The sequence below is a fragment of the Podarcis cretensis genome (assembly GCF_951804945.1).
Source record: "Podarcis cretensis genome assembly, chromosome: 12".
In the NCBI taxonomy this organism is placed as follows: Eukaryota; Metazoa; Chordata; class Lepidosauria; order Squamata; family Lacertidae; genus Podarcis; species Podarcis cretensis.
The window spans coordinates 10,471,019-10,492,430 of record NC_137181.1 but is presented as its reverse complement, the minus strand read 5'-3'; the positions used below and the strand labels follow the sequence as shown (position 1 = coordinate 10,492,430).

General features: G+C 44.4%; 2 long non-coding RNA genes across 2 annotated transcripts in view; one reads left to right on the top strand and one right to left on the bottom strand.

Annotated features, from left to right (window-relative positions):
• Positions 1 to 1,163: 1,163 nt before the first annotated feature.
• On the bottom strand, positions 1,164 to 21,184 carry LOC307199375. Its single transcript, XR_013831941.1, has 3 exons — positions 21,089 to 21,184; positions 11,081 to 11,570; positions 1,164 to 1,452 (listed from the first exon to the last, which is right to left on the bottom strand). It is a non-coding gene; the product is annotated as an uncharacterized lncRNA (long non-coding RNA).
• LOC307199377 overlaps positions 12,609 to 21,412 on the top strand; it is a 103,379-nt gene continuing 94,575 nt past the window's right edge. Inside the window, exon 1 of the long non-coding RNA XR_013831946.1 lies at positions 12,609 to 14,449. This is a non-coding gene — a long non-coding RNA (uncharacterized lncRNA). The remainder of the gene's footprint in view (positions 14,450 to 21,412) is intronic.

Sequence of the window (21,412 nt, the reverse complement as noted above, 5' to 3'; positions counted from 1 at the left end):
TGGGATCGAGCTTTGTGAGGGCTATCCTAACAGCTCATTCCGGAAGAGCTGGTTAATGGGTGCTGGATGCATTTGAGAGACACCATTTTTGATGTAATTAATAAATCATTGTCACATTGTATAAAACAAATCTGTTCCAGTCAGTTCTTCTGAGGGTCTGAGATGATGTGTTAACTTTTCCCAGCAGGGCTATGTGTCACACACTCTTTGATACCAAAGTTTGATAATGAGTTGGAATTGCAGAATAGCATTGCTTTATCCCCATATTGCATACATAGAATCAGCTCCACATCCTATATATATTTATAAAGGTAAAGGGACCCCTGACTGTTAGGTCCAGTTGTGGACAACTCTGGGGTTGCGGTGCTCATCTTGAGGGAGCCGGCGTGTGTCTGCAGACAGTTTCTGGGTCATGTGGCCAGCATGACAAAGCCCCTTCTGGCGAACCAGAATAGCACACCTTCCCGCTGGAGTAGTACCTATTTATCTACTTGCACTTTGACGTGCTTTCGAACTGCTAGGTTGGCAGGAGCTGGGACTGAGCAACGGGAGCTCACCCCGTCATGGGGATTCGAACCGCCAACCTTCTGATCAGCAAGCCCTAGGCACTGTGGTTTAGACCACAGCGCCACCCACATCCCTATATATATTTATAAAGGTAAAGGTAAAGGTACCCCTGCCCGTACGGGCCAGTCTTGACAGACTCTAGGGTTGTGCGCTCATCTCACTCTATAGGCCGGGAGCCAGCACTGTCCGCAGACACTTCCGGGTCACGTGGCCAGCGTGACATAGGTGCATCTGGCGAGCCAGCGCAGCACACGGAACGCCGTTTACCTTCCCACTATATATATTTATAGTGGGCCTCAAAAGAATGCTGAGGTATGTGGAATGCTTAGCTGGTATATAACTCAAGACAAAACCCTCAACAAAACAAACCAGTCAAGAAGATCAGCCAAGTGACATTTGAAATGCTCTTTTTTGTTGGGTTGCAAATTATGAGCAGAATCAGGAAGACATTTCCTTTGCCAAAATTGGAGCCTCTAAAAAAAAAAAAAAAGTACAAGTCCTTGCCTGCTTTCAAAGTGATCTCTGAAGGACAGGACGTATTATTTGCATGAAGCTTATTGATTGGTTGCTTCTTATTCTTTCTTTCTCTGTGTGTTTGAAATCATTTTTGCAACACAGGCAGGGAGGAGGGGAGGCTGGGAGGGGGGAGAGAAAGAGAGAGAGAGAGAGGAAAACACCTGCTGCACCTTCTCCACAAACTTTGAGATAAGAATAAGCATGATTTGCAAATTTGACCCCATATATATATATGAAACTGCTTGGGCTCCTGCTTGATTAAAGGGATTTTATTTGATTAAATCTGCATTCATTTGCATGCACGGAGGGGAATTTTGCTTGTAGGTTGTATATGTAGCAGAACGTGCCATCTTGAAAAGTCAGTCTTTCCTGTGTGAGAGAGAGAAAGGGGGAAAGCGTTGGCTAAATGAAGATTTTTATATGCCTTCTCCTGTATTTGTTTCTAGGCCCAATTGACGGTGCTTGGGCTGCTGGTGTTTAATGCCCTAAACAACTTAATACCTCAAATATCTGAGAGATTGCCATGTTCCTTACAGACTCTCTCAGGTGTTAAAGGGGGGGTAGTTCTACACCCCCCCCCCGAAGTTCAGTATGTGTCTGGTGGCGTGGAAATGGGCATTCTTTGTGGCAGCCCCTACATTCTGGAATTCCTTCCTCATATATGTGTGACTGGCACCTTCGCTACACTACTTTCTGTGAATGATAAAGACACACCTCTTTACCTTAGCCTTTGATACTTGAGATGTTTATATATATATATATATATATATATATATATATATATATATTAAAAATTTTAAACATAAATGCAGAAATAGAAAACAATGAAACATATATCATAACATATTTTCTTAGCTTCATTGGACTCCCTCACGTCTCCCGCTCCCACTTGCATCATTGTCAATTCTTACCTGCAATTTATCATCTTGTTTACATTCTTATATCCCATTCATTTAAAATATAATCTAATAATCCTCCCAAAGGTTTATGTTTTTTCCTCAATCTCACTTGTCATCCTAATTCCATCTAGTTTAGTGGTGCTCAATTATTTATGATCCAGCATCCTTCTTAACATTCAACCAAATTACAATGCTTTTTTAAATAAATCTTAAATTTCTTCCAGTCTTCTTCAACCTTCTCTTCTCCCAGGTCTCGGATTCTGCCGGTCATCTCGGCTAGTTCCATATAGTCTATCAGCTGCATCTGCCACTCTTCCAGTGTGGGTAGATCTTGGGTTTTCCAGTGCTTAGCGATAAGTATCCTTGCTGCTGTTGTTGCATACATAAAAAATGTTCGGTCCTTCCTTAACACCCTCTGGCCGACAATACCCAAAAGGAAGGCCTCTGGTTTCTTAGTGAAGGTATACTTAAATACCTTTTTCAGCTCATTATATATCATTTCCCAGAAAGCCTTCACTCTAGGGCAAGTCCACCAGAGGTGAAAGAATGTTCCTTCATTTTCTTTACATTTCCAACATTTATTATCAGACAAATGGTATATTTTGGCAAGTTTAACTGGGGTCATGTACCATCTATATATCATTTTCATTACATTTTCCTTCAAAGCATTACATGCAGTGAAGTTCAACCCAATGGTCCACAACCTTTCCCAGTCCTCAAACATAATGTTGTGCCCAATGTCCTGTGCCCACTTTATCATAGCCGATTTAACCATTTCATCTTGTGTATTCCATTTTAACAGCAAGTTATACATTCTTGAAAGTACCTTAGTCTTAGGCTCTAACAGTTCTGTTTCCAACTTCGATTTCTCCACCTGGAACCCTAACTTTTTGTCATTTTTAAAGACTTCTTTAATCTGAGCGTAGTGTAGCCAGTCTCGCACTTTATCCTTCATTTTCTCCAAACTCTGCAATTTCCAATTGTCTCCATCTTTTTCTAGTATTTCCCAATATTTTGGCCATTTGGCCTCCATATTGGGTCTTTTTCGGGCCTTAGCTTCCAGCGGTGAAAGCCACCTTGGAGTTTTATTTTCCAATAAGTCTTTATATTTTGTCCAGACATTAAACACTGCTTTTCTGACAATATGATTCTTAAAGGCCTTATTGATCTTAACCTTGTCATACCATAAGTATGCATGCCAACCAAAAGCATTGTTAAAACCTTCCAGATCCAGAACGTCAGTGTCCTCGAGAAGTAGCCAGTCTTTTAGCCAGCAGAAAGCTGCGGCCTCATAGTACAACTTTAGGTCTGGCAGGGCAAAGCCCCCTCTTTCTTTCGCATCAGTTAATATCTTAAACTTAATTCTGGGCTTTTTGCCCTGCCAGACAAACTTAGAGATGTCTCTCTGCCACTTCCGGAAGCACTCCGTCTTGTCCACAATCTGTAGTGTTTGAAACAAAAACAACATTTTTGGCAATACATTCATCTTAATAGCAGCAATTCGGCCTAACAAAGAAAGTTTCAATTTTGTCCAACTGTCTAAGTCTCTTTTAATTTCAATCCAACATTTTTCATAGTTATCCTTAAAAAGACTCAGATTTTTTGCTGTTATGTTTACCCCTAGGTACTTTACTTTTTTAACCCCAGTTAGTTCTGTCTCTCTCTGAAACCGTTCTGACTCTGTATCTGTCAAATTTTTCCCCAGCACCTTAGTTTTCTGTTTGTTTAATTTGAATCCCACCACCCGACCAAAGTCTTGAATCAATTGTAACACTCTTTTCGTACTAGATTCTGGCTCCTGCAGGGTCAAAACTAGGTCATCTGCAAAAGCTTTAAGTTTGTATTGTTTCGCTCCGACCTGGATTCCTTCCACCAACCGGTCCCCTCTGATCATATTCAAGAGCACCTCCAGAACCGAAATAAATAGCAGAGGGGAAATGGGGCAGCCTTGTCGTGTTCCTTTTTCAATTTTAAACTCTTCTGTAACCACATTGTTAACTATCAATTTAGCTTTTTGTTCTGAATATATTGCATCAATCCCATTCTCAAAACCCCGTCCCACTCCCATTTCTTTTAAATTTCCCTTCATAAATTTCCAAGAGATATTGTCAAAGGCCTTCTCCACATCTATAAAAATTAACACTGCTTTTGTATTTATGTCTGTTTGCAAAAGTTCCAAGATGTCAATGATATTCCTTGTGTTAGCAAACAAGTGTCTACCTGGGAGAAAGCCTGCCTGGTCTTTATGAATTACTTCATTTAATACTTTTTTGAGTCTACTTGCCAAAACGTCTGCAAATATTTTGTAATCCACATTTAAAAGGGAGATGGGACGATAGTTCTTAAGTTGTGTCTTTTCAGCTTCCGATTTTGGTATCAATGTGATAAAAGCTTCTTTCCACGATTCCGGCGCCTTCTTCCCCTCCATAATTTCATTGCTGACCTCCATCAGTGGTTGTATCAGATAGTCTTTTAATGTCTTGTAGTACTTGGAGGTCAGCCCATCTGGCCCTGGGGATTTGCCCAATTGCATGTTCTGAATGGCTTGTTCAATCTCTTGTCGTGTTATTTTGCAATTCAGGATTGATCTATTTTCTTGTGACAATTTTGTTAGTCCATTTTTTCCCAAAAATTGTTTAATCTCAACCTCATCTTGCGGCCCTTGAGTATATAATCTTTTGAAATATCTCTGGAAGCACTTTCTGATCTCCACAGGGTTCTGAATATTTCTTCCTTCAATTTCTAAATTTGTAACTGTATTTAGTTTTTGTCTCCTCTTTAACTGCCAAGCTAGCAGTTTCCCACATTTATTTGCCGATTCAAAAGTTTTTTGTTTCATTAATTTAATCTTCCACTCTATTTCCTGGTTTATCAATTTAGAATATTGTGCTTGATGAAGTTTGATTTCTCTCAGGGTCGGCTGTGACTTCGGATTTGATCTTAATTTCTTCTCCAATTCTTTGATTTTCTCCAATATCTTGTCTTTCCTCTCATTTTGTATCCTTTTCTTTACAGCATTCTGTTGTATAAAGAACCCCCTCATTACAGCCTTACTTGAGATGTTTGTTTGTTCCTGTGACTGTACAGTGGTACCTTGGTTTAAGAACAGCTTAGTTTATGAACAACTTGGATTAAGAACGCTGCAAACCCAGAAGTAGGTGTTTTGGTTTGTGAACTTTGCCTTGGAATAAGAACATGTTCTGCTTCCTGTTGAGTGTGTTCCGTTTGTAAATTGAGTTTCCCCCTGCTATGGGAAAGCAGCCTTGGTTTAAGAACACTTTGGTTTAAGAACGGACTTCCGGAACGGATTAAGTTCGTAAACCAAGGTACCACTGTAATTTGATTTAACTGTTTTTAATTCGGAATTATAAAATTGTTGCAACCTGTCGTGGGATCTCCTGGTGAAGGGCAGGTAATAAACTGAACAACAACAACAACAACAACCAACAACAACAACAATGCAGCTTAGGGCAATTGTCAGCAAGACAAAAGGGTTAAATATCCCCTTCTCTTGTGCTGTGTTCCTGATCTTGCTCACCCCTTGTTCCCATGATTGCCATTATTACAGGAAAAACACACATACCGGTAAATGCATTTACACATTTCATGTCACGTGTATTTTAGCCCTTGGTCTGGTGTATATTATGTACAGCTCCTAGCAGCATAGTAGCAGGAAAGGAGCAAGAATATGGTCATTCTAGGGCTACCTTTGACCGTTTATTTTAGGCATTAAAAAGGAGAAGGGGATATGAGACTTTTACTACAAAGCGGTTCGTGGATGGAAGCTTTCCTTCTATGAATGAGCTTCGTTAAAGGTAGTCGTGTTCTTACTTACAGAAACTTTACTATATGGTGAGTGGTGTGCATGGCTGACTGGAGAGAATAAACTCTCAGGGGGCTGAGAGTACGGCGTGTTTATTGTGTGCAGCAATTTAATCAAGTACAGCGCATGGAGATGTAAAGCATCATCATTGTCCTGAGGTAAACACACACACACACACACACACACACACACACCACTCCATAACAAAAATATATGATTTTTTAAAAATCCTTTCATCAAATGCTAAGTGAAAGGCACTGTCAGGGGGGAAATATAGCTTGCTACAATTAACAGTGACATATTTTAATGCTATCCGGAAAAATGAAAGCATGATGAAAGCCATCAAGCATTCAGTTTTAATTGTCCCTGCATTCTCTCAGAGGGTTTTTGCCAAAGGACTAAGCATTAAATGCTTCCTGGGGTTTCTTTTTAGGATGTAAATGGGACATGTGTCCTGGATAGTGTATCTTCAGCTGAATATGTTTGGAAATAAAAAAAAGGGGGGGGGGCCTTATTCACTTACTGAACTTAAGGGTTGCTGTTGTTCAGCGCTAAACGCCGAGGTGGAATTCAGGCCGCACCTTGATGTTCTGGCCAAGGAGAACATGCATCAGGGTTTTATTATTTTAATTTTGGGTGAAAGTGGGGAACTCCCACAAAATCTTGAGGTTCCACTTGCTTCTGAAAGATCTGTCTCACTGCACCAGTCCTTTGCCATTGTGCCCACCAGTACCTTCTATCGTCTCAGTAAGCATCCCCTCAAAAATTCACAGTGCACAAGAGGCTGCTTGCTTTTCCTGCTCAGCTGCTGTTTGACCTGGCTTGGCCTCTCCTACATTGAACATACCCCATTAAACATGTCCATATTTGACTGGATGCCAGGACTGAACACCCACCTTCCCTTCTGTTTCTAAACAGAGGGAAAGTGCAAAAAACGTCTCTGTGCAAGCAAGCACAGAGCGCAAGCGAGATGCCTCTTCCTTCACTACTACTACTACTACTACTAGATTATTTATACCCCGCCTATCTGGCTGGGTTTCCCCAGCCACTCTGGGAGGCTTCCAACAGAATATTAAAATACAACAGTCTATTAAACATTAAAAGCTTCCCTAAACAGGGCTGACTTCAGATGTCTTCTAAAAGTCTGGTAGTTGTTTTTCTCTGACATCTGATGGGAGGGCGTTCCACAGGGCGGGTGCCACCACCAAGAAGGCCCTCTGCCTGGTTCCCTGTAACTTGGCCTCTCGCAGTGAGGGAACCGCCAGAAGGCCCTCGGCACTGGACCTCAGTGTCCAGGCAGAACGATGGGGGAGGAGATGCTCCTTCAGGTATACTGGACTGAGGCCGTTTAGGGCTTTAAAGGTCAGCACCAGCACTTTGAATTGTGCTTGGAAACGTACTGGGAGCCAGTGTAGGTCTTTCAAGACCGGTGTTATGTGGTCTCGGCGGCCGCTCCCAGTCACCAGTCTAGAGGTTTGGTCTCTCTTTCTGCTTATTTAGACGGGACAACCATTTCATGACTGGCACCTGTAGCATTTTCTCAAAACTCTAAATGTGCCCAGTGGCCCCAAAAGTCTCTGAAAAGAGAGGTTCCATATTTAGCTGCCATTGCTTATATCAAATCCATTTTGATCTCATCTGAGCTGTTGGCTGTCAGCATAGCCTTGTGGTAACAAATACCGCAAGTTGATCTTTTTCTTTGAACCTTAAGTGTTCTTGGGATGTTCTGAAGCATGGAAAGGGTTGTTTTCAAAATGTGCAGCTTATCTGGTTCAAAGTACTTGATGTTGCTGAGCAATAGATCCATTCCGAAAAGGTGGGAAAGACCTACCCAGATTCCTGACCATTCATCTGCATGTCAACAGGACCTTATAAAATAGCATCATAATAAAAAAAAGGCCCACGTCTCTAGCAATCTTCCCTCACCCACCTGAACCTGAGGGAAACTACGTTGCTTTAATTGCTTTGGTTGCTAAGTAATAGAGGCATTTCAAGCCTCCTTATGCCATAGAGGAGGAAAAGTGGAGAGTCCTGTGGAAAATACATCTTGAGGCAATAGCATTTCCATAAAGTAAATTAACTGTTGCAGCCATGGCTTGCTTGAGATTTCCTGAGCAACACCAAAAAACCCCCAAATCCCCTTAGAGAAAAATACAAAAATAATACCAAGCCCTTTTCAGATAACTTTCACAAATGTTTATGAATTCCCTGTTTCTTCTACTGTGCCCACACATAACTTAGATCAGTGGTGCCCAAACTTTTTTCAAAGAGGGCCAGATTTGATGAAGTGAAGGGCCGTGAGGGCCGGCCAAAAGACCGACCAAAGTTGCTGAGCTTTTTTTTAGGGTTGAAGTTGTTGAGCTTTTTTTAGGGTTGAAGTTTTTTTTTTTAGGGTTTTAGGATTTTACCTCAGGAAATAAACTGCCACAGGGGCCGGATTAAGCCGACTTAGGTTGTTCCATGGCTTCCGAGTCTTAACTTGACAGAGTAAAAGTAGCGTCCACCAACCAGGAGCAAAGGAACCAAGTGGAGACACTCGGGCAGAGTTAGCAGGATCTGACCTGGAAAGCTATCTTCTCTGAATCTCCTGCTAAGGCAGGAGAAGCAAGGAAGCAGCTCCAAGCCCCAGTTCAAATCAGTGACTCCCAGCCTTTTTAGTATGGTGGCCCACAAGACCAAATTTACTTGGGATGATGACCCGTCGATTTATTGAAGCTAAATGTTAGAATATTCAGGAGAAGATAAAAGAATGTGCTTCATCAGGCAGTGCATAGTTAAACAACGGAATTTGCTCCCACAGGAGGCAGTGATGACCACCAAGCTGACTGACTTTAAAAGAGGATTAGCCAAATTCACAGGATAAAGCTATCAGTGGTTATATTCTGCCTCCTCAGTCAGAGACAGAAATGCTTCTGCATTTTGTTGTTGTTGTTTAGTCGTTTAGTCGTGTCCGACTCTTCGTGACCCCATGGACCAGAGAACGCCAGGCACTCCTGTCCTCCACTGCCACCCGCAGTTTGGTCAGACTCATGCTGGTAACCTCGAAAACACTATCCAACCATCTCGTCCTCTGTCGCCCCCTTCTCCTTGTGCCCTCCATCTTTCCCAGCATCAGGGTCTTCTCCAGGGAGTCTTCTCTTCTCATGAGGTGGCCAAAGTACTGGAGCCTCAGCTTCACAATCTGTCCTTCCAGTGAGCACTCAGGGCTGATTTCCTTCAGAATGGAGAGGTTTGATCTTCTTGCAGTCCATGGGACTCTCAAGAGTCTCCTCCAGCACCATAATTCAAAAGCATCCATTCTTCGGCAATCAGCCTTCTTGATGGTCCAGCTCTCACTTCCATACATCACTACTGGGGAAACCATAGCTTTAACTATACGGACCTTTGTGGGCAAGGTGATGTCTCTGCTTTTTAAGATGCTGTCTAGGCCTGTCATTGCCCTTCTCCCAAGAAGCAGGCGTCAGAAACTGCAAGAGGGGAGAGTGTTCTTGTGCTTGAATCTTGCTTGGGGGTTTCCTCACAGGCATCTATTTGGCCACTGTGAGAATAGGCTGCTGGGCTAGATGGGGCATTGGCCTGATCCAGCGGGCTCTTCTTATGTTCATACGGATTTCGGATCACTGGCCTGTGGCAGCTGTCGGTTTCATGCATTTTAGCCGCCTCTTTGCCTCTTTTATAACCATTACTGGAGACATCCAAGCAAAATATGAACTTAATGCCCCTATTAATGTGGAATTCGTTGAACTATTTATAATGCTTACATAGTTATTCGCAGTTTTGTTTATGGGAATGCAAGAACACCAACCACCTGGTTGTGGGTTATTGCTTCATAAGCTATAAAAAATTATTCGAAAAACATTACAGTTACACAAGCAGTTTTAGATCTGAAGAACTTCAAACCGCCTTTGCTTAACTACTGACTAACCCTGGCAGAAAATCCAGTGGCGATTTGATGGTGGTGCAGGGAGTCATTTTGAATGAATGCCGCATCAGGTACGAAAGGCATGCTGCGGTGGTGGTCACTTAGGGTGGCTCCCTCTGTGAGCACCTTTTGCTGGCCCACTCTGTTTTTTTTTATAAATCATTTTTATTGATTTTTCCAATAAAAAACATCCAATTAATATATCCAATCATAATACTCCAGTTAAAATAAAAAACTAAAATAAAAAAGACCAAATTATAGTCCAGCTGCCAGACAGGAGTTAAAATGCAAGACTCAAGCCTATCTGCATGAAAGCAGTTTTGTTATACATATGCAAACAAAATGAAAAGTCGCGCAAGAGATTCATCATACCAGCTAAGGCTCCCAAGCAGTAACTATTTTGAGTTTACTTATATAGCCTGTGACACACTTGAAGGTCATGGCCCACAACTTGGGAAATACTGGCTTGAACTATTCCCCTTTCCCTGAGAGAGAATTGCTAGGGGTTCTGGATCCATCCTTTTCATTATCAGGGTCTGAGACTCAGGATATTTGATGGCTCTGCACTCTGCTTCCGGAATAAAAAAGGTAAAGGGACCCCTGACCATTAGGTCCAGTCGTGGCCAACTCTGGGGTTGTGGCGCTCATCTTGCTTTATTGGCCGAGGGAGCCGGCGTACAGCTTCCGGGCCATATGGCCAGAATGACTAAGCCGCTTTTGACGAACCAGAGCAGCGCACGGAAATGCCATTTACCTTCTCGCCGGAGCAGTATCTATTTATCTACTTGCACTTTGACGTGCTTTCGAACTGCTAGGTTGGCAGGAGTAGGGACCGAGCAACAGGAGCTCACCCCGTCATGGGGATTCGAACCGCCGACTTTCTGATCGGCAAGTCCTAGGCTCTGTGATTTAACCCACAGCGCCACCCGCGTCCCACTTCCAGAGTACATGGTGTCCAAAACTGAGGCCTCACTTCTCCCTGCAACTTGCTGAAGGCAGACTTGTAAGAGCAAAGCAACAGGACAGAATAGAAAGATCTTTCCTCTAAGCAAATGCCTGCAAGAGCCATTGCCTGTTCCTCTAGAACAGGGATGGGGAAGCTGTGGTCTTTCAGCTGCTGTGGGGTCTCCCAGCTCCCATCAGTCCTAGCCAGCATGGACAATGGCGGCTCACGGCTACCTCAAGATTAGGGACGCACCCATGTATTTATGTAAAGCCAGTACTACCACGGACCCTTTAGATTTGGCAGGGCATGCACGTAAACACATTCCTTGCGCTTATATTTCGATTTCCCAAAACCGCCACCCTTGTTCTGACAGGTGTCCATTAGAGCTAAATCTCAAAACAACTTACCGAAAGGAGGGAGCTGCTGCCACAACACTTAGCGAGGAAAAGCTCTTCTTTCAGACACGCCTGCCCTTATCTCCCATCAGCCAGCACCTTCTCCACACCATTCCAGGCTCAGATAAGTGATGTTCTTATACCCTGAAGGTCCGTTCGCATGGTGACATGCTGTTCCCCACAGTCCCATTGAAGGGCTTGATATGACACATTCTGGGACCTGGTGGCAGGCAGAACGCTGGGCGGACACGGGGCGGGGACTGGAATAGCTGGGCAGCAACTCCCCGAGTATTGATGTGAATCCTTTAGCAGTGTAAAATCCGTTAACAGTGCAAACCCTGCAGCGCTTTATCACCCAGACGAATAATATGGCCTGTTTCTCCATCCCAGAGACCCCAACCACCTTTCTTCATACAGTGGTACCTTGGGTTAAGAACTTAATTCGTTCTGGAGGTCTGTTCTTAACCTGAGGTACCACTTTAGCTAATGGGGCCTCCCGCTGCTGCCGGGCAATTTCTGTTCTCATCCTGAAGCAAAGTTCTTAACCTGAGGTACTATTTCTGGGTTAGCAGAGTCTATAACCTGAAGTGTCTGTAACCCAAGGTGCCACTGTATAAAGAAACAGTCAATTCCAGCTGAGTTTGATGATGTCAACCCAAGAAATACTCTGTCTCCTGATTCCCACTGCAAATGTGTCCCTTATTGGGTCAGATCAACACCACAGACTCAAAATGATTCAGCAGTTGCGCCACCTGCATTGCGGGGGTTGGACCAGATCAAGGTTTCCCAAATTTGGGTGTCCAGCTGTTGTCGGACTACAACTCCCATCATCCCTAGCTAGCAGGACCAGTTTTCATGGATGATGGGAATTGTAGTCCTAAAACAGCTGGGAAACCCTGGACTAGATGATCCTTGAGGTCCCTCGAGGCTCCTTCCAACTCTATACCGTATTTTTCGCCCTATAGGACGCACTTTTTCCCCTCCAAAAATGAAGGGGAAATCTGGGTGCGTCCTATGGGGCGAATGCAGGCTTTCGCTGAAGCTTGGAGAGCGAGAGGGGTCGGTGCGCACCAACCCCTCTTGCTCTCCAGGCTTCAGGAAGACATCCGCAGCCTAGGCAGCCCTGCGGGAGTTCCCAAAGGGCTGTCTAGGCTGCGTATAGCAGCCTGCCGCCCGGCGTGTTTGACGCCCTGAAGCAGAGCGCCCGCGCACCGGACAGACATCCGCAGCATGGGGAGCCTTGCAGGAGTTCCCTGCAGGGCTCCCCACGCTGCGGATAGCAGCCTACCGCCTGGCGCGAGCGGCGCCCTGAAGCAGAGCGCCCCTCGCGCTGGGCAGACATCGGCCAGCCCCACAAGCTCGGGGGACAGCAGGGAGGCGCAGCGCCGCCATCCCGCTGTTCCTCGACCTTGTTCGGTTTCCCCGACCTGGTTTTGGGGGGGAAATAAAGGGAAATTTTTTTTCCTTTATTTCCCCCCCCAAAAAACTAGGTGCGTCCTATGGGACGGAGCGTCCTATGGGACGAAAAATACGGTAATTCTATGATTCCCAGGGAGCTCTGGGAAGTCTGGGAGGAGGCAATAGGAAACCCAAAAAAGTACAATTTCCAGGACTGTGGTTGCCAAGATTCTATTACAAATTATAGCATTCGTTCTGGAAAGCTATTGTTTATTTACTTATTTTATTTGTGCATCACTTCCCACAAAAAAGTCTCAAAGCAGCTATCAACAATAAGGAAGACAACATAAGTACAATGTGTAAAACTAAGCCAACTTGGTATCTCCAGGCAGAGTGTGGGGCAGGTGGAATGTCCCCTTCCTGAAACCTTGGAGTGCTGCTGCCAGTCAGTGTGGACACTATCAAGCTGGATGGACAAATGGTCTGACTCAGTATAAGGCAGCTTCCTATGTTCTTATGTTCCCCAAGCATAGGAAGTCATTTCAGTGGCAGCTTGTAAATAAACCAAGTCTGTCATGTGTGGCTTCTCAACCCTGAAAATTATTTAAGTGTGTAAACTGAGGTGGGGTATTATGGGCTGTTCTAGGGTCCTGCAAGGCTAGCCTTTTACAGCTCAAACCAGCACAGTCAAAAGCCACTCAGCCACTCACGTCTTGTATATTAAGCAATTCTCTATGCACAAACTCCTGAGCAATTTCGCACACCTACACAACAATCACAGTCTGGAAAATGGTAGTGTTTTTAAATAGGAATATGATGGTAATGCACTGGGGGTGGGAGCTTTAAGTGCTTAACCTCTTGTGCCACGAATGCTCTAGGCTTTCAACCAGCCTGCCAGCACAGACTTTTTAGCAGGACAAGGGGATCTGTTGGACTCCAATGCCCATGAGCTCCAGCCAGCAGGGCTGGGGGCCAGGGATGATAAGGATTATAGTCTTAACAACCTCTGAAAGGGCACAAGGTTCTCATCCCTGCTCTAGAGAGCAAGGGCACTCTCCAGGTTGTGGTGGTGGTCTGTGTGCTATCAGCTGACCCCCCAAATAGAGCGACACCAGACTTATAAACCCATCTTTCTAGGTTAGCCCCTCAGTCTGAGCAAACAGTGCAGACTGTCTTTCACCTAACACCACATTGCTTTGTACCCACTCTGGCCTAACTCGCTTTGTTTATCCAATTTGCTTTCGGATCTCCAGCGGCCATGATTTATACTTCCTACCTCTGGTTCACACAAGACCATTTGTGTGGTCCGGGAAAGGGCTGTTATTGTGATAACTATTTTATTATTAGGCTGTTTGTCAGCACGCTCCTTATTACATTTTGATCACCAGTGTTTTGTAATGTGCCTTGAATGTTGTACACCACCTTTTGATAAAGGGCGGTATATGAATCGAACAAATAAATAATGGATAAACTGAGTTGTGTCGGATCCAGAGTCTGTGGCCACCTGTCACAAATTAGGCTTCGGGCCCAGCTGTTGAATATATAACAAGGCTGTTCTGCATGTATTTACTTAAAGCTGAACTCAGGGGCAGGGAACATCAGACTTGGAGGCTGAGTGTGGCCCTTCAGGCCCCTCTACCTGGCCCTTGAAACTCTCCTCAGGCCACACCCCCGAAATCGCCTGGTTTTATACCCCCAAGTGTTTTCCCCTGGCTGTAATGTGCCCTTGAATGCTGATGGTGCCTCTTGCCTGCCTGGATGGATGTCAATCTTGAGGCCTGTGAGCTTCCTCAGGACTCGTAAGCAGGAGATAAGCCCCAGCTGCGGCTTCCTGGCTGAATATCAGCCTAAGGAGTGCTGCCATAGCCCTTTCTCCCAAGGCCCTTGAGGAGCCAGGGTGCTGTTTTGTGCCGGCTAGCAAGGAGAAGAGAAAGCAAGGGAGGCCAGCAAATCTGCTTGCATGCCTTGCCCATCTTGAGGCCTGTGAGTTTTTCCCTGTTTGTTTCTTGCTCTGTTGCTTCTGTGGATAAACAGTGGGCGTTTCTTGTTGCAGATGCTTGTGGGGAGCAAACTCGATGTGAGAGCCTTTGAGAGCTGGTGTTAAGTTGCTCAAAAGAGTGGGGTTGGTTTGCACAGAATGGGGCTTTCTTCCTGTGAGAGGCAAATTGGGAGCGAATGGGCTGACATAAGTGAAAAACAGGGCGGGAACGGTTGCCAAGTCCATTGGTTGTTTAATCTGTTTAAATGTCCTAGGTTTTGTTTTTTCCTAGCTGTTTGGTTAGACTGGAAATCTAATGCTTTTGACAATGTCATTTAGCTTGTTTACCTTACAACAGAGTTGTTACTTTGGTGTTGGTTGCACCAGTTTCGTCTGATTTTTGCGTATTGTTTTTCTTGTTACTTTGTTCCCTGCTCCGGGCCTGGAAATACTCCGTGAAGAGCAGGCTATAAATACTCTTAAAAAGAAAGAAAGAAAAAAAAGGGGCCATTGGGCTGAATTAGGCTTGCCACCCCCGACTTAAACCACTGAAAAATGACAAGGATGTATCACAGCATGGAACATTGTTTTTCCCGTTGCAAATTGTTGTGCTTACTCACCAAAACAGCAATGCAATTTGTTAGAATCCAGGCATAGTATATATGTTTTGAGCAGAAATAGCTTCTTTTAAGAGTATTGTGTTCCTTTCATTTGCTGGCTTCGCGTGAGGCAAATGGTTTGAGGAAACAGTCTGGCTGAAAATGTTCCTCCAGGTAAATGAATCGGGAGTCTCTCAACCCACACTTGGTTCTTCTGGGGAATATTCCACAGCCATGTTTAAACTCATTTACATTTTCTCAGGAGTCGAGTACTTTTCCTGTCTCCCACGACTCCTGGGAAAACATAAATGACTTTAAACATGTCCACTCTGACACAACCATGGTGCAGCCATTTTGTTGTTTCTGCAGGCTTTTGACCATTCTAAGCCTGCATTGTTGGAGGCCCTCCATAGTTTTTTTTTATTTAATTTTAATGCTTGCATGTAAAATGACATTCAAAATGGAAAGAGAAAGCTTTATGCCCTTCCGTTCTTCCTGGGAATTATCGCAAAGAGCGGGAAGGTAAAAGTTGCCCAAAAATGGGCATCGAGTATTTGACAACCTGTTCTCCGCCCTCAGTCTCACTTGGGCAGCGATTGAGTTTTCATGTCCTGCTGCTGGCTGGTGAAGTTTTAGCAATGACATACCCAGCTAGGAATCGAATCACTTTGATGCCTTATCTCCCAAGATAAGGTTTAGTGGCCTGTTTGGTGGCTGTTGTAATGCTACTTTAACAGCTTCTTCTTGAAGTGTCACGGAAGTGCTTTATTGCCTATTGTGAGAATGGAAAAGTTGACACCGTCCGCAGCAGCAGCAGCAGCCTTTTGCAAGATGGCTGCCAAGGGCCCCCAACAAAATGGCCGCTGCCTGGTCAGTTGAAACTTGTGCGTTTTGTTTTTCCCCTACAATAACTACCACTGGGGGGTGCTGCTTGGAAAGAAGATGGTCTTCATTGAAAGCCAGATGTTCTCTTTCCTTGGAGGATGAGAAGGGGTGGGGGAGAGAAGCTAGGTCGTGGGAATTCACAGCATCAAGGGGGCACATCCCACCCGCCCGCCCCAAATATAATGGCCCCTGTCAGAAGACCTGTGGCATACTGCTTCCTGCAACTGGAAAGCTTTAACTTTTGTGGCTTTAAGAGCAGAAAGGCATCCATACTGGCTGGGGGAGCGGGGGGGGGGGAGGGGTTCATCTTTTAAGAAGTGGGTAAAATTAGATATAATGTTGTTGCTGCTGTGAAATCATGACCTCTTGAGCTCAAAATAAGAGCCATTTGTCTAGTGAGGCACTCCCGTTGAGAGTTTTTCTTCCCCCACACACTGAGATTCTGCAAATCTCTGGATAGCAAATGCAGGACAAGGTGGGGGAAAAAAGGACAGTTTTCCCTGGCTTAAGAGGCAATGTTTTTGGGGAGCAACATTTTTAGGTGGTTTCTACAGCTAGTGCTTGGGGTGTCCTGAGCAAAGAGAAGCTCTAAAAATTCTCACTTTCTCTAAGGAATTCTGGCCCAAAAAAAGCCCCCTTAATGCATCTCACTACCAAGGAAATGTAACAAGCAAATAGAAAGAGGACCTATCCAGTTGACGCTGACACAAAACCCCACACATACACTATAAAAAATAAAATAAGTTTCACCCCCTCCTCTTCCCCCTTTTCCCCTTCTTTTTTCCTCTTCTTCACTGACCTTATACTGTACTCAACACTGTCTCACAACAAATGTAATGGAACTGTAGAAAGAACTTTACCACCTGAAAAAAGAGACAATGCATGTACTTTTGTAAACCAAGAAAATATTTAATAAAAATAATTTTTAAAAAGTAATAAAGAAAAACCCAGTATACACTATGTAAACACCACACATTTAATGCACATCCTCCCCCCCCCCCACAAAAAATATTGGGAACTGTAATTTGTTAAAATAGAAATACCTCAAAAGCCCACCTTTTCTGTGTTGTCTTTGGCACACACAAAGCCTTAAATCCCCATACCGTACCACAACTATAATTGGGGCTAAATATGGCCTTTCATTGAGTTATGCATACCTATCTCCAGCTCACTCTCTTTGTTGTCTCACCTCTGCTAAGTTTTACATTCCTCGGGGCAAATACTCTGTCCTCTTGTACTTTGTAAAGTGCAATGCACATTGATTATATTATTGCCAGTATATTAACTTCTGAGAACCCTTTAAGCAGGGCAATGATGGTAACCTTCCCTCCCCCAATATATGACTCCCAGCACCTAGTGCTCAGGTGGAAGTTCCATGACTAACACATGTTGTTCAGAGAGATCAACTTCCTAGAATCATAGAGTTGGAAGAGACCACAAGGGCCATCGAGTCCAACCCCCTGCCAAGCAGGAAACAACCTCCATGAATGTAACACCGGGTAGCCAACATGAAGCCTTCCAGAAGTTTTCAGTTTCAGCTTCCACCATCTCTGACCATTGACCAAACTTGCTGGTGCTGATGGGACTTGTAGGCCACAACATTGTGGGGGTTGGGGTGGCAAAACATGGGCTAACCTTTTAAAACACACACACGCCTGAGCTTTAAATGCGGAATCGCTAGTCGTTTACATGACACATTTGCTGGGATCTTGGAATGACTTCCACGGTGAACAGCTTCAGTTGGAGATCTTCAACTCAGTATTGGATCAGAGCTGGTTCAGCTGAACTAGCGATTTAGGAATTACATGACGGAAGATTTGCATGTTGTTTTGGCACCACGGTATGTAGGGAATTGAAAGCAGAGAGCCAGCCTCCTGTCTCCAGAAGGCAGAGGGCGCCATTTGCCCATGCTTGGTAATTTGAGGATAGCCAGTCAAGCAACCAAGTTAATCCTTTTGGCTCACCTACCATGAATGCTCTGCGTTTGGGCCAGGAATTCATTGGGCACTGTGAGCTTATTTTGGCAGGGCACAAATTCATGCCCTCCCACATTTTGAAGATGAAAATGGGGGCAGTCTTGTCTTCATGCAACACCTCCCACACCCTTGTCACACTCCCTCCATGTTGATGAAGCCTCTCCTCTGAAGAAATTATTTTGCAGTGCCTGTCCCGCAACAAAACAAAAAAAATTCCTTCCAGTAGCACCTTAAAGACCAACTAAGTTAGTTCTTGGTATGAGCTTTCGTGTGCATGCACACTTCTTCAGATACACATGCACACGTGCATGCACACGAAAGCTCATACCAAGAACTAACTTAGTTGGTCTTTAAGGTGCTACTGGAAGGAATTTTTTTTGTTTTGACTATGGCAGACCAACACGGCTACCTATCTGTAACTGTCCCGCAACAGAAAGAGATCTCAGAAACAGGTGTGGTAGCAAACTAAGCATTAATTTCCTTTAAAACAGAAGAGAAAAGCAGCATTTGTGTGCTACAGCCTCCAGGGGCCATTGCATAGATCTTCCTCTGCATGCACAGGGAAGGTCTTCCTCTCAAATCTACCCCTCTGAGTGTGCCGGAATCTCTGCTGCCTTTGCCATTCTGATTTCAGCTCTCTGCCCTCAGTAAAAACACAAAGCGAGCATTCAAACTTTGGGACCTGGCAATAATGAAGAAACCAACATGCCACCTTGAGTCACTGAGAGACCCAAAGGCAACAGATTTTCAGCAACTTGGAGTGACCACCTTCTTTTCTGTTAATCGGAAGATGGTGAAACACAAATACACACAGATCTGGGTCTCATAACTGGTTTGTTTAAATTTGTAACGACAGTCTGGAGTTGGAAATGCTACCTTTAAGGATAGTCCCCAAGAGGACCTAAAAGTCAGAGAAATGCAAAAGTATAATTTGGAAATCATTCTCACCTGCATCTGGTATTTGAAGTTAATGTGCAGTGCTATATATGGCTATACAGTTGGGTATTGTTTATGCTGGAATATTTAGGAATATTTTGTTTCTTACAATAAAACTTTCCTAAAACTTTAAAAGATAGTGTGTTCTGCTGGATCCAAAGCCCTTTTGTTCCTCTGACACACCTGGAACAGGAGGAGAAGAGGTTGTCAGCCAGCCCTGGTGCATTTATTATCACTTCCATTGGGAGCAGCAGGAGGGAAAATCCAGGAAAACAAATCATCTGAAGAAAGGTGGAAAAGGGGAAATTTTGGCACAGTTTTCCACTAACAGTCGTACCTTGGTTTTCAAACAGCTTTGTTCTCGAATATTTTGGCTCCCAAATGCTGCAAACTTGGAAGTGACTGTTCCGGTTTGCGATCTATTTTTGGAAGTCCTGATGGGGCTTCCACAGCTTCTGGTTGGCTGCAGGAAGCCGTGCTTGGGTTTCTGAACGTTTTGGAAGTCGAACAGACTTCCAGAATGGATTGCGTTCGACTTCCAAGGTTACGACTGTACTTGTTCCTCTGCCTCAGATTCTTCCTCTCCTACCTCTGTGTGATTGCCCTACCCTGGTATGGTCCAGTCCAAAAGTTAAGCATTTTTCAAATGTATTTATCTGAATGGGAAATGATTTACCCTCAAACTTCACTCCTTTGTGACAATCGATGGGCTCTGAAAGTACTTAATTCTGACTGGAGATGAAATTAGTGATCCACAGTAGGCCTTCATTTTGTTTTATTTTACTTCGTTTCGAAATAGATCTGGTGGTGCTTTTTATAGAAATGGCTGCCACTCAGAACACACTCAAACATTTTATTATCTGGATAAGCAGCTGGGAGAGTGGGAATGGGATGGAAGCTGGTGCAAATATCCACACATTAGCAGCCTTAAAAAAAGAAGGCAGCCTAATACCCTAAACCCAGAATAGCTACAGCAATTGACTGCAGAGAGGTATGAGAAAATAGGGGCTGTCCTATCTTAATGGGGGAAGTTGGACCGTGTGCAAGCTAAGGAAAGAACCAGGGCCAGAGATCTGATGGCTTATTCAGTTGATCTATGATACAGCAGCGTGATGAACTATAAGCATGCTGGATATGCAACTTCAGAATAGCTGCCATAACTTGGGGTCAGGGGATATGGCAGCTAGTTCAGGGTTGGGCAGCCTTAAGGCTCGCAAGATCCACTTTGCTTTTAACTGGAACACAAAGACCCGCCGGGTGGAGGGCTGGTACAAAAGATATGCACTTAGTACATGGCAGCAGGGGTATAAAACTCTGCATGTTGTGGATATGGTGAAGTTTTCCTTGCTCTCTTATACAGTGGTACCTCAGGTTACAGACGCTTCAGGTTACAGACTCTGCTAACCCAGAAATAGTACCTCGGGTTAAGAACTTTACCTCAGGATGGTAAAATTTCGAGGGTCTGGCACAGTGGCAGCGGGAGGCCCCATTAGCTAAAGTGATACCTCAGGTTAAGAACGGTTTCAGGTTAAGAACGGACCTCCGGAACGAATTAAGTTCTTAAGCCGAGGTACCACTGTAATACTGTGAGCATGGCTGGGGCAACCCAGTCTGATGGGCGTCATATAAATAATACAATTATTATAATTGCTATTATTACTAGGATCTGGGGACATGTTGGAAGCTTCGGGACAAAAGGAACTAATTCTTCACACAGCCCTTAGTTAAACTGTAGGGCTCGTTTCCACAGGAAGTAGTGATGGCCGCCAACTTGGATGGCTTTAAAAGACGTGTTAGAAGCATCAGTGGAGGATAAAACTACCCGTGACTACTATGAACAAGTGGCTATGTCCCACCTCAACTCCCAGAGGCATTCACCCTCTGAAAGCCGGTTGCTGGGAATCACATGTTTAGGAGAGAATGCTGTTCCAGCTGCTGGAGGGTGGAGATTGCTGCTTGTGGGCTTCCCATAGGCATCTGGGTGCCTGCTGTGGGAACAGTGCTGTGCTAGAATTCTGAGCCCAAGAATTTGTACCAAAACTGAGCATTGCTCGGACCCCTTCCATGCAAGGATCCACTCCTGGGGGGCGGGGTTTGAGATTCATTTTGTTAAACTTTTGGGAGTCAGATGCCCTTGCCAATCTACAGCGGTACCTCGGGTTAAGAACTTAATTCGTTCTGGAGGTCTGTTCTTAAGCTGAAACTGTTCTTAACCTGAGGTACCACTTTAGCTAATGGGACCTCCCACTGCTGCCGCATGATTTCTGTTCTCATCCTGAAGCAAAGTTCTTAACCTGAAGTACTATTTCTGGGTTAGCGGAGTCTGTAACCTGAAGCGTATGTAACCTGAAGCGTCTGTAACCTGAGGTACCATTGTACTTGATCTCAAGATGCCAAGAGACCTATCAGTAGATCTTGGATCTACTGTCTGCCCACCCTGAGTTAGAATGGGTGCTTTAGTCGAGCTTTCTGCATTGTTGGGGGATTAGGTGACCCTATGAGTCCCTTCCAACTCTACAAAAAGATAAAATTTAAAAAATGATTCTATGTATGTGAAGAGCTCCAGGCAGAT